Source organism: Atta cephalotes (assembly GCF_000143395.1).
Source record: "Atta cephalotes unplaced genomic scaffold scaffold00037, whole genome shotgun sequence".
Lineage (NCBI taxonomy): Eukaryota > Metazoa > Arthropoda > Insecta > Hymenoptera > Formicidae > Atta > Atta cephalotes.
This window is the reverse complement of record NW_012130101.1, coordinates 34,362-49,289: the sequence shown is the minus strand read 5'-3', so window position 1 is coordinate 49,289 and position 14,928 is coordinate 34,362. Positions and strand designations below refer to the sequence as shown.

General features: G+C 32.2%; 1 pseudogene; it reads right to left on the bottom strand.

Moving 5' to 3' along the window:
- LOC105621721 overlaps positions 1 to 2,701 on the bottom strand; it is a 6,038-nt pseudogene extending 3,337 nt beyond the window's left edge.
- Positions 2,702 to 14,928: the final 12,227 nt, after the last annotated feature.

The window sequence follows — 14,928 nt, the reverse complement described above, 5'->3', positions numbered from 1 at the left end:
CTATATATACTAATTAAATAAAGTGCAATCAGATTGTATTTTATGAGTATTTATGAATATGAAGAAGCATAATGACATTTTTTTTAGATATTTTGGGATTTTTGAAAAATGAGAAATTATGAGAAAAAATGTTCTCAGCTACGTGAGAAATAAAATACATTTGTATGAGAAAATATAAAAATGTATGACATATTTAAAAGGATAAAATCTTACAAATAATGACAAAATATATATGATAGAAAAAGTCATATTTTTTCATTGTGCTTTGTGAGTATTTATGAGTATTTATGAAAAAATGATCATTCTATGAATAAATATGACGTGTTATGTAAAAAACTGAAAAATTATGAAGAAAAATTATGAGACAAATTTTTACCAGTGACGTCTAACGTGTAATAAATTATTGCCATTAATGTTGTTTGTCTCTATACTAAGAGTCTTTTGCGTCACATTTTTACTCCCATGGTTGCCTAGCTGGCCAACGTTATTTCTGCCCCAATCATACACTTTGCCATTTCTGATAACAGCCATAATAAAGTCATTCCGCAGGAGATACAAACAACATCAGACAAAACAAATTTAGGTGTCGTCGAAAGTCCATAAATACTGTTACCCATCTATCCACTATTATTTGATCCCCAAGCATACACCTTAATCAAACCGACTATTTAGTTTATAAGATAACAGAAGGTTACTGTCGACATACAATGTTTACTTACTTCGCCATTCTTAGTTAGAATGATGGAATGGTAACAGCCACATGCGATGTCTACGACGCGCTTCATGTTCTGGCTGTTTTCAATTGTAGACATCTTCATTAAAGTAAATTTACATGTTCCATTCTCCAATTGACAATCAACATTGTCACAGGAATATACCTTTCATAGACATTATTATTATTGATTCTAACATCTCATAAATGTGTTGCTTAATTTGGCGATTTCATAAATCTTTTGATAATTTTTTAGAATTGCTGAATGCACGAATAAAAAATGGTAAAATGGAGAAATTCAAATATCAATTTTTTTTGTACATAAGCATTTCCTCCCCATAGCAAAAAACTTCACAGTGATGTCACAATAGACTTACAAGGCTCACAAACAAGTTGTGATATCACTATACTCTCTATAGTGAGTCCGTCCATGGTGGTTCACGGAGAGAACAACCACACTTTGTACAGTTTGTGATCACATGGGTTATGATACGAGGAACTTGAGTGCAATGCACCCTTCCTGAGTTCGTGCCTGCTCTTATTAGTGATGTGGAGATAAAATGGGCTGTCTGCACAAAATGGAGAATTCATTGGACGCGTGATTGTTCTTTTGCGTAAAGGGACCATAAAAGATTACACTGGTCGATGTGAATTTTGCTGCTTTGAATAAAAGATACTATTTTCGATGTATTTTGCCGCGCTGAACACGAATTCAGCAATGAATTTGTTCTACCGCGTCAAGTTTTTGAGAAAAGTCAAAAATGTTTTTGAAGAAAAAGTTTTAAGAACTGTGTGATTTTGGAGGATCTAATATGGCTGAAAAATTTGTCATTACAAAAAATTTTTTGCGGTGACAAATTTTTCCATCCGCCATATTGGGTCCTCCATTTTGAATTTTGAAAATTTGATTTCAGATTCAGATTTAGTGACCTTAAAAATCTTGCTACTAAAATCATCACACAGTTCTTAAAACTTTTTCTTCAAAAATATTTTTGACACAAAAATGTTTTTCTTTATGACTACGCAGAGATTATCTCGGTAAAAAAAACGTACGGCGTTAAAAAAAATATATTTTAAAGATAGAAGTTGGCATTTTAAGATGGCGTAAACGAAAATAGAAAAAATTTATTTCGCTAGCAAAAAAAATCACAAATATGTCAAAAAACACAAATATGTCAATTTTGACACCTTTAACTTCACTTTTCTCGAAAACCTGACGTAATAGAGCAATTTCATTGCCGAATGTTCAGCGTGCGAAAATACATCAGAAATGGTATCTTCTATTCAAACAGAAAAAAAGAATTAAAATGTCAGTTTGTGTTATCAAAAGATGACATCACATTGTTACTTTAATCTGTATATACCATAGTGATATTACCTGTGATAAAGCAGACATTCACGTCGATAGGTTTTGATGATATCTTTTTCTATGGAGAAGACTTAACTATTCTATCTTCAACTACTTTTACAAGATTATCAAAATGAAATTTAATATTTAACAAATTTGTATTTAATGAAAATTACATATTAGTCTAAAAAGAATGAATCAGAATGCAGTTATTCTAGTGAGATATGTTACAAAGATATCAATTAAAAATTCATCCCAATGTACAATTTCCTACTAAATTCTTACCTCTCCTCCATTCGTGAGTGCTAAAATGTGAGGTCCCATGCTATATGCAAACGTTTTTATATCTTTTCCGCATAAATCCTCAACCTTCTTCCGATATGGCGTTGAGATTTTGTTTCCGATCTCCAAACAATCGTAGAGATCCAAAACGCATACTATCTTGTCCCTTGTCACAATTAAGGCCCTTTTATGCAATTTACTTATTTTGGGACATTAAATATAAAGTAATATTGCTAAAGAATAATACATAAAGGAAGAGAACAAAGCAAATTACCAAATATCATAACTATGTGAATCTGGGAAATGAATTCCGGCTCCAATGAACTGAAGACCGGCCAACTATGTAAGTCCGAGTACATATCGCTTCACGGGATCACTTATTTCGCGAATGCTTTCGTTTCTCAATATCTCTTTATTTCTCGTTTCAAGCCGATGGTCTCGTATATGAGTGTCTTATATATGCAATTATCAATGAAATAACGTGCTATAATCAGTGAGAAGCGATAAGTCAATATATCCGATAACTGAATAAATCCAAATCAAAGAAAATTAGTAGAACAAAGGATTTTCATATGTGAAATATGAGTGAGTATAATATCACTTAATGCAGTCATATATATAATATCACGTAATGAGTGGGATAGATTCCTTGAAATCATTATAAAATTCATGGAACCTCTATAGTTTTGTATATCACCGATAGAAACTCATAGTATAAATTTCAGATTAATAACGATTTTATTTTTATCGTTAATATATGATTGATTGTTATTCGTTAAGTAAACGATAGAAACGGATGAATGCCAATTCGTTATTTTATTATTCTTTTAGATACAGTAGATTGAATACGATAAAAAAAGATAGAGTTTCTATCGTTAGTTTCCAACAGAATATAAATCTATAGGAACTGATAAAATACGATAAGATTTATTATCTGATGCTTGAAAAATCAACAATATATCTTATAGAAAACGATACAAATTGATAGGAATTATATTATTCTCAATCGTTCTCTATCAACTTTTTTTAGAGTTTCCAGCAACATAACTAATAACATGACTAATTAAGTTTTCATCGAGGGTTCGAACTAGACATATCGAGCAAAAATATCAACTATTTATGAATATATTCAGATATTTTAAAACTATGTATAATCATTCCTAATAAAAAGACATTATATCGAATATATCGCACAGCGAATAAATTCTAAAAAATAAACTTTCAATTTTTTTAGAGATCTTACGAACGAAGATCTGTGATATTTCATTATTTGATGTAGGGAAGGCTCTGTTTATTTATAGTCCCAATCAATATTATAAACATAATAAATAAAATTCCTTCTTTTATGTTTCAATGACTAATCACTAGTTCTTAAATATTATTATCAAAAATTTAAAACAAAAGTTAAGAAATTAATTTAAGTTAAATAATTAGCGGAAAATGTATTTAATAATCATTTTTTTACAAACTCGACTTACTAAGTGCTCTTACATCTAATTGGACATTCCGTTAGATCTAAAAGTACAGACTAACAAACAAATACAAGAGTTCACTGAGCGCTTAGTCAGGCTATACATAGACTTACCGACTACCATGCACTCAAAACTCCTAAAAGTATTCATAAAAATGGAGAATGAATAGTAAAATAAGTGCTAGTGTAATGATCCTCTTTTTTATTTTAAACACCAAGTTACAACTGTAACTGCAATATAACGTATTATATTGCAGTTGTATCATGTTGTATTATATGACAAATTATATCTAAGAAATACGAAATAAGAAATAAGTGTAACTTTGTGCTTGCTGGAATTGAATGTTTTCATATTTAATTATATTTAATTATATTTCATATTTAATTATTCATATATAATTTATGTAATGTTTTTTATGTAATGTATTTTAATATCAAATTTTAAAAGAAAGAACACAAAGAAAGAATAATAATGTACAAAGAATAATATAATAAAATATAATACATTATAAGATAGAATTAAATTCTTTTACATAAAATATAAAATACATAAATTACTTATACATGTTTATAATATTTTCGATACATATTTTTTGTTTAGATAAGATACCTCATATACTTACAAAATATGTTTAATAACACAAAATTCGCGTATGATTCAAGAAAATCTGAATTTTGGTTCTGCAATAAGAATCGTTACATTTTTATTTAGTAAATGTTTTAATAATACCATATTTATTAATGAATACCTTCGTATCTTCTAATATAGAAATAAAAGTTGCTAAATTTTAAAAAATTTGAAATCAAATATTCAAACAAATTAATTTAATGAAATTTGTCTTATAGTACGCGTCTGCAAAAATGGAATTACAAAGTTATGTCTTTCATTGTCATAACTATGTTTGGTAAAATGAGCAGACTATAATGTAAGTAATAAATGATTTTGGCGCAAACCATTTTACACAATTTAATCAGCAATTTACAGTAAAAAGAGTATACATGATTGAGTTATTAGCTTGTTGATAATAAATCCTGTGTGACAACCAGTTATGAAACTCCGATTTCCTCTAATATAACGTAATATTATTTTATACATTTAAGGGAAGGTCGCCGATACCACCATACCATTTTGATTTTAAACAATGTTTTTTAATTATTAAAACAAATAAAAATAAAATTTTAAATACATAAAGACAAACTAAAAAGTATCTTTTATCAGATAATATAAACAGTTTTTATAATACTGTTTATAATAATTAATTTTTTCGTAAAATAAGCAAAAATGAATGTCTGACAAAATGGGCTCCAAAACTGACACGGTAGGCAGTAATATAATATATGTTACATATATATATATGTTCCTATTATTTTTTTATACAGAAATTATCTGTATAAAATATCTACAAGTATATATGTAAGATTTTCCAGAATCTTTTTACTTCGATATAAAAATTTTTGTCAACTTATGTGCTTATTTATTTTATGCTGTTTTGCAAAATGCAAATATGTAACGCAATAGTTTCCCATATGTACAATTGTCTTCAGCTTCGATGGAATTATAATACTTGACAGTATAAAATAACAAAAAATTAGGTTAATTTGATGATTTGTTCTAGAGACAGATGGATGCCGGTTTACGCTGCATCCTGATTTTATATTTAAAATCGTATTATGAAAAAACTGAGAGAGAAAAAATAATAAATACTGATTATTGAGAAAAAAATAAATACTGATTACGCAATTTGCAAAAGAAAATCATAAAAATTTTATTTTCGCATTCATAAAATTTGTTTTTAACTGATTTTGTATAGAAATAAGCTACAAATATACGAATTATGCATTTACAATTTTTTAATTGACTAAACAGATCATGTTTTTGTTAGTTAATAAAGTGCAATAATTAGTTTCTGAGAAATAAGAGAGTGTCGCTTTAGAAGACTTATGAGTACCAGTGTACTTTCTTTTATATTTATACTCGTTTTGTCCCTCATCAAGTATTAAAAAAAGATAAAACAACATATTAAATTCATTGTATGATATCTTAATATATTAACTTTTTTTCCATCGTTTTACAATCCATCAATATGTATAGATATACAATAGTTCTTGTGATATTCTTTTTATTTATTAATATATTTGTATTTAATTTATTAATATATTAATATATTTGAATTTTTACAATGCAAAAAATAGAGAAAGAAGGCAAAAAACAAGCCGAAATCAAATTTTATTTGCGATATAAATTTTTTACTTTACGAAAATAAATTCTATGATAGTGTATACATGTAACTACATAAAATTATATGTACATATACATATAAAAATATTTTGAGAATAAAAATAAAAAAATAATAGTAAAAAATAATAATAAAATTAACATCACATTTTATGTTTACATTAATAAATTATATTATTATTATAAGAGTAATTATACTTATCTTTACATTACAAAGAGCATTATACATACCTTCAATATATCAAATATTTTATCAAAGTTATCAGCTTCAATTTGACTCACCACATTATTAGTCATGTAAGTAAATCTCCCTAATAAAAATAAAACGTAAACCGAATGTCAATAAAGCGTTAATTGGAGTGTAAAGGAAGTATAAGGAGGGAGTAATAGAAACGTAAATGAAACCCGTAAGAAGCGAAAATTGGAACATAGAATGTAAAGGAAGCGTCAACTAAATGTTAAAGAAACATAAATAAAAGTATAGATAAGTCGGCAAACACGAGCAGAATGTTCATTGTGTGCTCAAACGGAGCATGATTAGGCAGTCTAAAGAACGTAAACGGAGCATCGTCGAGTTCTTAGACAAATATGAATGAAATATAATCGAGGTCCTAGTAAGCAAATGATATTTTAAAATATATTTCATTTATTCGGTAAATATGTAAAAAAAAGTGCTATGCTTTCTTCTTGGAATCCTAGGGGCTCACTTCAAAAAATTATTTCACAAAAATTAGAACACAACTAAAAAAATCTTTCAATGTTACATCTTTTATCCTAGTCTGTGTGGTTTTTTAAATTCGAGAAGTTCTCGCTAAGTCTCTGGTGGCGGTGCCGCGTACTATTCAACGACGCTTCGTTTACAGCTCATTGACACTCTGTTTTAAAATAAATTTTTTTATCTCTATATTTTAGAAGTGTACACGAAGTGAATGCTCCACTTTTTGCCGAACGTTTAAGAAGTGTAGACGAAGTATTAATAAATGAAGTGTTTAGGAAGTGCATCAGTACGCTCAATGCATCTTTGCGGAGTGTTGAGGAGCGTATGAAACGTTAATGAAAAAAAATTTTAAACCTGTGGGAGATATGTTTCAGGCACACTTTACGGAGCGTTTGGGGAGAGTTCGTGGAGTGTGTATGAATATTTAAAACCACTAAGAGTCAATGGAAAGTCAATGAAGTGTTTAAGAAGCGTTAAAATTCTTTGTTCACACTCTTTAATGCTTTAATAAGCTTTATATTTTCATCAGGTAAATATTTTAATTTTCTTTCTGTATCTATAAAACCTCTCTCTTTTTTCTAATTTCATTCAGCTGTCTCGCATTTCATTGCGTCAGTCACAGCATTTAAGCGAGACTGATGTAACTGGTATGTGTGTAGATGCTTGCGCGCGCGCGCGCGCGCGTGTGTGTGTGTGTGTGTGTTATGTATGGGCACTCTGTGTGTGTGTGTGTGTGTGTGTGTGTGTGTGTGTTTTATGTATGGATGGCGTGTGATATGCGATCAGCGTTAGCGCTCTCGCAGTGTAAACAATCTAGGGAATAAATGTATTCAAGGGTTGCTGCCTTGAAAGAGAGGTTTTGTCTCTTTCTCTCTCTCTCTCTTTGTGGTCATGTTGTTACGTCAATAAAGGTATCCGTCTAATGAAAATTGTATGCATTATATTCTCCTGCGTCCTAAGAAGAATCACATTCGTCTCCTGCGTATTAACCAAGCGTACATGATGATGGCGTGAAAAAAAATAGAAGAATTACGATACAGTCAACAGTACAAGAATGCCAATGGTATATGTAATCGCAAATTCCTTCTCCTGGCCCGTTTAGTTTCAAATCCGAAAAATGGACAACAAGATGGGAAAGATACAGACAGGACAATGGATTATACGCGCAGCCAAACGAAACACAAATAAATCAATTCATTTATCTAATCTCTATCTGGATGCACGCACAGAAAATATCTTGCTTTCTTTTAGATTAAGCATGTCAAAAGCGAACAGTTACAACGGTCAAACAGAAATTTGATAATCATTTTGATGTAAAACTGGGAACACAGACTCTTAGGGGCTCCGTACAATAAAAGGAACAGGGAACAGAGAATATGAATTTCAACCTATTAAAAATCATGCATTGTGGAATACACAGTTTCTGAGTTGAAATTATTATTCTTTGTTCTCTGTTCCTTATTCCTTTTATTGTGTGAAGCCCCTTACATATTACATAACATGTAATGCATAAGAAATTCAACCAATCAAAGTTCTTTATTTCATGGAAAGGAAACAAACAAAGGATATTGATTGGTATACGTTCTTATGTTATGTGTTATGTAAGAGTTCGTGTTCCACGCTTAAGACTTAATATAGTGTTGAAACAAGTACGTTTTAATCAGGAGAGCAGGAATCGGTAGAAGAATTTATAATCGATCTAGCTGAGATGTGCAAACGAAGATTTGAAAGAAGAGTTAAATTAGAGATAGATTGATAGTAGGAATAGAAAAGACAAGAAACTCTCTGAAATTTTACAGCTTGACGCTGAGTTAATACTAGAAAATGCAATCGCACGAGCGCGCCAGAAAGAAGAGATTAGGCATTAGCAAGGCTTAATACGAAGAAAGATATCGGAAAGTGACAATTCTGAGATAAACTAGATAAGACAGAAGAGAAATCTTAAAGATAAGCGAAGCAACAATCCGCACGACAAGAAAGGAAAGACAGAGATAAGCGATGTTGACGATGTGACATCAGTTCCCAACACACATTTTCAGCATGCTCAGCGAAAGAGTCACTGTGCAATAAATGTAGAATAAAATGCCACTGGGGAGCTATGTGCAGGAAAAAAATACATGAGATAGTTCAGCAGAATGAAAACAACAAATAGTAAAGCAAAATTGGCGATAATCTCTCAAGAAGGCGAAGAAGTATTTTTAGGCTGCATATAGTATGAAGAAGAAAGAAAAAATCATAATCTGACAGAAAAAGATGGATATAAAGAAAAAGACAACAAAGAAATCAATTTCATTGGAGCGAAGGAAGAGGCGATTGAGACAAGGCCCGAACTTCCATAGATATTAACAGTGCAATTACAATAAATAATAAAAGATTAGACATGAAAGTGGATCCAGGCACAGACGTAACTGTAATTAATGAAGAGGTATATTGAAAATACATGTCCAAAGTTAAATTAAGTCCCGCAGTTTTATAGTGGGAAGAGGTACCCCATTTTAGGCAAAGCGCAAATGGAAATTATATGGGACTGTTAGAAAGACTATTAATCAGGTATATGTAATAAAAGAATGGATTCAACTCTTAATAGATCGACCAGCGATAACTACATATACTTGCATGGAACAAAAAACAGGAAAAAGGATTTATTGGGAAAACAATTGCGTAAACAGAAGGCCGGAAGAAGAGTTCTCAGAAGTATTCAAAGGCTTAGGTTGCATAAGAAGAAACAAGCCATACCACATCGGAGTCACACCACTGCAGGAGAACGCGAAACTCTTCGTCATAGGCGCCTCGAGACGCATTCCTATACATTTCCTAGAAAAGATAAAGAAGGAACTAGAACGAATGACTAGAATGAGTATAATTATATCAGTAGAAGAAGCCACAGAGTAGTGTGTTCTGATGATAGTGGTACCTAAACTCAATGAAGATGTCAGAATCTGTGTGGATTTCATGTAACTAAATAAAAATGTAGTGAGAGAACGTTACATGATAGAAGAAGAGTAGAAGAGAGAAACTCTCGCAAGGCTAGCGAGAATTAAGTGGTTCTCCATTTTAGATGCTAAAGACTATTACCAAATATCTCTCGACGAAAGTCCCAATTGTTAACAACATCATGCCATTCAAGAGATTTTGCTTCAATCAAAATTTTGCCGATGGGATCAGAGGAATCATTTCCAGCGGGCTTTAGCCAGAGTTTGGATAAATCAAAAGGCGTAGTAAATTTTGATTGACAACATTCTGGTTTATGGAATATTGGAAGAAGAACACGATGATAATTTGGGAGCTGTGTTAAAAAAACTTCAAAAAGCCGAAATAACTTTAAATCGAAGGAAATATAAGATAAGACAGAGAAGTGTCAAATTTTTAGGCTACATCTCAGTGGAGAGAGGCATAGAATCGGATAAGAACAAAATAAAACCCATCATCAACATAGAAAGATCGGAAAATACTACAGAGGTCAAGAGATTCCTGGGCCGTGGACACTATCAACTAAAATTCATCGAGCAATTGGTGGATTTAATAAAGCCTCTCAGAGAGGCTATTAAAAAAAAAAATAGAGAATTTGTATGGACAGCATTGCAAGAAAAAGCATTCGCTAGAATAAATGAGCAATTAGCCAATGCTACTCGCTTTCTTCGATCTAAACAAGAAAATAAGGATATCAGCAGATTCGTCAGTATTCACTGCATACGAGTAATGTAATCACAAAGGCAAGTAGCGCCCCATCTATTAAGCATCGAGAACCTTGGCACAGATGGAGCAACGATACGCTCAAATTGAAAAAGAAGCGCTAGTTCTTTGGGCATGCGAAAAATTCGCAATGTTTATCGTAGAAGCATCAAACTTAATGCTCCGCACGGATCATAAACCTTTAGTAGTGTTACTGAATTCTAAACCAATAAGTGAACTAACTCCGAGATTGCAAAAGTTAAGAATGCGATTGCTTAGATTCGATTACACAATCAAATATATTCTAGGAAAAGCCTTGCAGACAGTAGACATCCAGAGCGCCGTTGTCACAAAAGGAATTAGAACAGGATATTTTGCAAGAAGAAATAGAATGCCATGCACACGTAGTAATTGCAGCAGACATCACCCAGTTAGAATGAATGCGAAAAGATCAAGACCGAGATTCGATAGCCAAAGCGGTACATCCAAAACGGATGGTTTAAATATCCTAAGGATATCCCAGCGGAATTAAGAGCACTAAGAACATCGAGCTCTACTGGAGACCGAAGAGGTATCATCGTCCGAACACAAGAATAAAATACATCTCGAATGAGTTGCGAGAAGAGATGCTATAATTCGAAATATAACGAATTCATTAAGGACACCTCGGAGAACAGAAATGTCAGGAGCAAGGCAAACAGTATAGTGGCCAGGCAACGCCATTAAAAAGCAATGCAGCCAGTGCAAAATTTGCCAGCAGCATCGACCACAATCGGTGAAGACATTGACAATAATCCCACCTCTAAGCAGACAAAAGGTGCCGTGGACTTGTGTGAGCGAGATAACAAACATTATTTAGTAATGATGGCTTGGCCCGGTATCCAGAGGTAGTCTATCTAAGATTGATTACGACACATCATGTCCTAAGCAAGATGGAAGAGATTTTTGGTCGACACGGCTATCAGAAGTGAGATCGGACAATGGACCCCATTTGGGGTCCATGGATTCCCAAGAGTATAGAAACTTCGTCCGCTAGGATTCAATATAGTTACAAACAGTCGAAACTATCCCAAGAGCAATGGCCAGGCTGAGGGAGCCGTGAAGATAATCAAGAACATTTTAAAAAAGGAGCAGAGACTAGCCTTGAGCCTTTTAGCATACCAAACATCATCTTTAGAAACAGGATTTAATCCCGCGGAACTTCTCATGGGTCGGAAACTTCGAACTTTCATTCCTTGCTCATCGAAAACACTAAATCCACAATGGCCATACTTAAAAGAACATTGGCAAGTGCTGTGGAAGAGGAACAAAATAAAGGACAAAATAAACCACGACTGACGCCATAGAGCGAAAGAGTTACCCGAGTTCACACAGAGAGAACTCCTGGATTCGGGATCGCAATGAGTACGGAATACTAGATAGGTAAGGAGGCCAGGTCATACGACGTTCAATGCAGAGGAAATATTTTCCAGCGAAATAGAGCGTACTTAGAGCGTTTCCGATTTTTTGTTGTTGATAAACTTTGTAACAGCAATTTTGCAAGTTACTATAGTCCATTGTATCATATTTTATGTCTATTATTCTGTGTAATTTTTTCATAGAGCTTTGTAATAAAAACTAAATTTAAAAAAAATTAAATTAAAAAAAATAAAAAATTTTTTGAACAAATTAATTTTAATGTTTACATTATTATAATATAATTATTATATTATAATATAATGCTTATATATAATATAATTATTATAATATTAGGTGTACAACTTTGCTTCCGCCGTTTTCCTATAGATGGCTTTAGCGGTAAGTGGTGGTCGAAATAAATAGATCATAGACGTCATACAATAAACTTGGGCATCTGTCAATAACCCTATAGAAACATTAGTCGATTTGTGTCTGCATCATAAAGTTATTCTCGATTGAAAATATCAGTTTACGAGCCAAATTCTCGTCATTTGCGGGAGGTTTTAATTTTTTGCTTCAATATGAAGAAATCTGCGGCTGAGGCTCATCGAATGCTCTCAAATACTTATGGTGAGGCCGCTATTAGTGAAAGAACGTATCGTGAGTGGTTTCAACGCTTCAAGAACGGTGATTTTGACGTCCAAAGTCATGCTCTGTATTTGATGGGACCAGCTCGGCGTAGTGTATGAACTGTTAAAACCGACTGAAACAATCACTCGGCTCAAACGCATCAATTGCGATCGGTATCGAACGCAATTGATGCGTTTGAGCCGAGTATTGAAAGACAAACGGCCACAATACAACGAGAGACACGATAAAGTGATTTTGCAGCATGACAATGCTCGACCCCATGTTGCGAAAATGGTCAAGACATACTTGGAAACGTTGAAATGGGAAGTCCTACCCCACCCGCCGTATTCTCTAGACGTTGCTCCTTCTGACTATCTTGTTTCGATCAAACGGCCTGGCTGACCAGCACTTCCGGTCTTATGAAGAAGTAAAAAATTGGATCGATTCGTGGATAGCCTCAAAAGATGACAAGTTTTTTCGACGCGGGATTCGTACGCTACCCGAAAGATGGGAGAAAGTAGTGGCCAGCGATGGACAATACTTTCAATCATAAATGTATAACCAGTTTTTTACAATAAAGCCTCGAATTTTGGAAAAAAAACGGCGGAAGCAAAGTTGTACACCTAATATAACGCTTTATCTGTCACATTTTCTGTACACATTGCAATAATAATTTTTACTCAAATATAAAATTACAATAATTTTTTCTGTATCGCATAATCCAATATTTAAATGGATTTTAATTAAATGAATTTTTTAAAGGAATTGAAAATGTGTTACGTGAACTTATTGTAGTAGACGACACGTTAGAAACTCTCGGAGCGCCAAAGAAATATCGCGCCAAAGGCTACGTAATTATCGAATAATAATCGGATGGATTGTATACGTTTTTATTGTTTGCAATTAATATATTTAAATTTATTCTTATTTTTGTTGTTAATTACGACGTTTCGTTTGGCGTCTGACATTACTTGTATTTCTGAACGCTTATCCTCTATATATCGTTATTTTAAGTGCTCTGATTTCTGCAATTATCCTTGAGTTACTATTATACATGTGTATACATTTACTTCGTAAGTTATTTTTAATGACATTGTGCGTCAAAATGTTTACAGTGTAAAACATTTAAAGACTTTCTGGTAACATATAAAAAAAAGAGTCATCTCCATCAATGACCATGACCTTGACGACATATGTATGTCTGTACAAAACATGTATATTATGTATACAATACTTTTGAGTATTAAAAATATACAAAACAACAATTATTTAAAATAAATAATTAATCACTACTTTTCATTATTAAATATTTATAAGAGAGCATCTTTAAAAAACGCTGTGAAGAAAGTGATGTTGAGTAATATAATCGAATAAATATATGGTCAGAATTTTCACTTTCAATAAACTTGATCTTGATATATGTCGTCATAAAAAAGTAACGGTAAAATAAACATAACAAATAAACATAACAAATTGTAAAAAGTTATAGTAAAATCATCATAAAAAAGTAACTTTCCCTGGCTGTAAGGGAGATCTGTGCCGCATGTGGTTACGATACGATTGAATCAGACACTATAGAACAGGCTACCATATTCAAAGCATCCTGCATCGAAGAACGTAAATGCGTTTCAAAAAATTCATATAAAATTTACGTATAAATTTCATCTTTGAGCTCTCAAAATGCATGCAAATATATGAACGGCCTCGGAAACACAACCATATAAAACTCCTTTCTGCTGTGAAATTTATACTCTTCCCAAATGTTTCTGCTATTCTTCTTTGATGCATTAACGTCTATGAAGAGAGCATGAGCGATAAGTAACTTCAAACTTTCTAATTAATTGGAATATGACGAAATATCGTGTGATATTTGAAAGTCACTATTACAGATTTTCAGTTCTTTGTTCGCCTCGATTAAAAAAATATTAGGTATATAGTTTTTGCAAAAAGTGATTGGAATTTATTCGTAATTCGGATAAACGAACATCTGAATAAATCTGAATAGATTTTAAATCCGAATCAATTTTGAAGCCCTAATAACTATAAAAATTTAAGTAATATAAAGTTCTGTGTCATTATTTGAATGTTTTGAATTCGTCACGGTTGCGCGTTTATTTCACTGCGAAACACTACTACGCATACTTTTCCTGCAGCCTGCGACTGAACGGCTGAAGCAGTGGAGAGTGGGGAAGTTGTGTATGTGGCACGTGCTCGGACTGTGCTGTGTGCGAGGTACATACGTTCCAGAATTTTTTACAATTTGTACAATTTGTAAGTATATTTTCTTATAGATAAATAGATAGATAGATAGATATATTTATTAGCGACTCTTCTTAGGATTGCACTCTTTTAAAATTTACAATTATATCACATAAAAAATCTTAATCTATTCTTAACTTAAGTCTTACATATTACTAATTCTTAGGTGCTAATTTAACTCCTATGCTCTCTCTCTCTCTCT